This window comes from Otolemur garnettii, unplaced genomic scaffold (genome assembly GCF_000181295.1).
Source record: "Otolemur garnettii isolate 467f Iridium unplaced genomic scaffold, OtoGar3 scaffold00086, whole genome shotgun sequence".
Lineage (NCBI taxonomy): Eukaryota > Metazoa > Chordata > Mammalia > Primates > Galagidae > Otolemur > Otolemur garnettii.
The window spans coordinates 763,287-766,589 of record NW_003852481.1 but is presented as its reverse complement, the minus strand read 5'-3'; the positions used below and the strand labels follow the sequence as shown (position 1 = coordinate 766,589).

General features: G+C 39.7%; 1 non-coding gene across 1 annotated transcript; it reads right to left on the bottom strand.

Annotated features, from left to right (window-relative positions):
* Window positions 1-1,346: 1,346 nt before the first annotated feature.
* On the bottom strand, window positions 1,347-1,451 carry LOC111726927. The gene has a single exon (XR_002774589.1). It is a non-coding gene; the product is annotated as a U6 spliceosomal RNA (small nuclear RNA).
* Between the last annotated feature and the right edge of the window lie 1,852 nt (window positions 1,452-3,303).

Here is a 3,303-nt window from a genome sequence, read left to right as displayed (position 1 = left end):
TTTCATTTGCATTGTCAAGACATTTATATTCTATTCTTTCATATTTATCTCACTTCGTTTAGACGGAGATCTAAAATTACATTTAATTAGTGCTCATCTTTCATCTTTCTGCCACAGTGTCCCTTGATTAGAAGGAATATGTGGGTGAAATATTCCCAGAGTCTCTGCCTGTTTAAAAATGTTTTTCAGCAGCCTCAATACTTAAAGGACAGCTTAGCTAGTTAGAAAATCTTTGGTTCTGGGTGGCACCTGTGGCTCAAAGGTGCCCAGAAGTAGGGTGCTGGCCCCATATACCGCAGGTGATGGGTTCAAAGCCAGCCCCGGCCAAAAACTACAAAAAAAGTCTTTGGTTCTTACTTTTCTCCCTTGAGTTTCTTTTAAAGGATTGCCCCACTGTTGTTTTATTTAATGTATTGATACCAAGAAGTCTGATGCCTACCTGATTTCCTTTTTCTAGGATAAACTATTTTGAATGGAGAATCAAATGATTTTTCTTTTTTAAAAAGGCGTATATTTAGGCTGGGCACGATGGTACACTCCTGTAATCCTAGCCCACTGGGAGGCTGACGCAGGTAGATTGCTTCAACTCAGGAGTTTGAGACCAGCCTGAGCAAGAGTGAGAACCTATCTCTGAAAAATAGCTGGGTATTGCAGCAGGCACCTGTAGTCTCAGCCACTTGGGAAACTGAGGCAAGAGGATCACTTGAGCCCAGGGATTTGAGGTTGCTGTGAGCTATGAGGACACTGCCGCACACTACCCAGGGTAACAGAGTGAGTGTCTATGTCAAAAAAAAAAAAAAAAAGATTACACCTAGTAGTTTCACAGATTATGTTTTACTCTTATTTAATGGGTCAATTTTTCCAAGCATACAACCGACTTCTTCAATAATAGTTTTTTAAGTTTTTTTGTTTTCTATATTGCAACTGCCTCTCTACATTGTCACTAAAGTTAAATCTGTTTAATTTTGAGTGAGTCCCACAAGATCCGAATAATTTGGTCTAAAGGTGTTAAAAGATGAGCCCATTCTTGTCCTTTCATCATGCAAAAAATGGCAAATAACTTTTATAAATCAATTTAACGGTTATTTGACTTATTCCAATTAGAAACGAAATTAAAGTATATATTCATTCAAATAACAAAATCCTCTTTAATCTTTATATCTTAATGATATAATCAGTCCGAAGTCATTTTTAGGATACAAAAAAAAAAATTTTAGCCGTTGCAGCTTTGGTTGATTCCATCTCTTTTTACTCCTATCCTCTAACACTTGGCAGGGCCAACATGTGATCACCTTGATTCCAGGGTGTAACTCTGTGAAAAAAAAAATTTTTTTTTGCAACTTCAAAAAAATATGGAATGCTTCATGAATTTGCATGTCATCCTTGCGCAGGGGCCATGCTAATCTTCTCTGTATCGTTCCATTTTAGTACATGTGCTGCCGAAGCAAGCAATCCTCTGTGAAATTTTTAACAGCAAAAATACATTTAGCTAATTGGCTAGTACACAAAAACTAAAAGGCCCGGAGGCTCAAAGTTGCCAAATTGTTGTGGTGCCAACTATTCAGAGGTCATGAATTAATTAGTTTCTCTATGCATGCCTTTGTTCATTTATCTAATTATTGTTCAGAGTATCCAATGGACTCACTCTTACTATGAAACCAATTTATAGCATTCTTATGAAAGCTATAACCCAATTATAGCCCAAGAAGAAGGAGAAAAGGGAGAGGGAGGGGAGGGGAGAGAGGAGGATGGGTGGAGAGAGGGTAATTGGTGGGACCACACCTACAGTGCATCTTACAAGGGTACATGTGAAATGTACTAGGTGTAGAATATAAATGTCTTAACACAATAACTAAGAAAACGCCATGAAGGCTATGTTAACCAGTTTGATGAAAATATTTCAAATTGTATATAAAACCAGCACATTGTACCCCATGATTACATTAATGTACAAAGCTATGATTTATTTTTTTTAGACAGAGTCTCATGCTGTTGCCTGGGCTAGAATGCACTAGTATCATCACAGCTTACTGCAACCTGAAACTCCTGGGCTCCAGCAATCTTCCTGACTCAGGCTCCCAAGTGGATGGTACTATAGGCATGTGCCACCAAACGTGGCTAATTTTTCAGTGTTTTATCTAAGAACAAGACAGGTGTTGTTCTTGCCAAGGCTGGTCTCAAACTCCTGGCGTCAAGTCATCTTCCTGCCTCGACTTTCCAATGTGCTAGTATTACAGGCGTGAGCCACTGCATGCAGCCAACACTTTTAAACCTCAAGAATACCAAAATGAAGAAGAAATTGTCTTGTCTTAAGGAGTTTATAAGCTAGTATGATGGTTTCCAAAGTTAGCTGCAAGAGAATCACATAGAGAGCTTTTAAAATAAATAGTACTTCCTGGGCTTTACCCCCCAAATACTCTGATTCTACAAGTATGAAACAGACACTAGGAAATTGTAATAGAATCAACCAACTAGTCTACAGATTATCTTTTATTTTTTATTTATTTATTTTTGAGATAGAGTCTCATTCTGACACCCTGCATGGAATGCATGGTATCATCTTAGCCCACAGCAACCTCAAATCCCTGGGCTTAAGTGATCCTCTTGCCTCAAATTCCCAAGTACCTGAGACTATAGGTGCCTGCCACCATGCCTGGCTAATTTTTAGAGACAGAGTCTCACTCTTCCTGAGGCTCCTCTCAAACTCCTGAGCTCAAGAAATCCACTTGTAGCAACTTCACACTCTTAGGCTCAAGCAATCCTCTTGCTCAGCTTCTCCAGTAGCTGGGACTACAGGCGCCCACCACAATGCCCGGCTAGTTTTTCTGTTTTGAGTAGAGACAGGGTTTTTTTTTTTTTTTTGTTGTTGTTGTTGTTTTAGACAAAGTCTCACTACATCACTCTCAGTAGAGTGCCATGGCATCACAACTCACAGCAACCTCAAACTTTAGGGCTTAAGCAATTTTCTTGCCTCAGCCTCCCAGATAGCTGGGACTATAGGTGCCTGCCATAACACTGGCTATGTTTTTGTTGTTGTTGCAATCATCATTGTTTAGCTGCCCCAGGTCGGGGCGTATGTGGCCAGCACCATAACCTCTATGCTATGGGCGCTGAGCTATAGAGACAGGGATCTTGCTCTTGCTCAGGCTGGTCTTGAACTCCTGAGTTCAGGCAATTCACCCACCTTGGCCTCCAAAAGTGGCTAGGATTACAGGTGGGATACAGACAATCCTTTAGGAACCTCTAGTCTAGTAGAGTATAGTTAATCATAATAATTGAAGCTGATTATAATTAATTGTATAA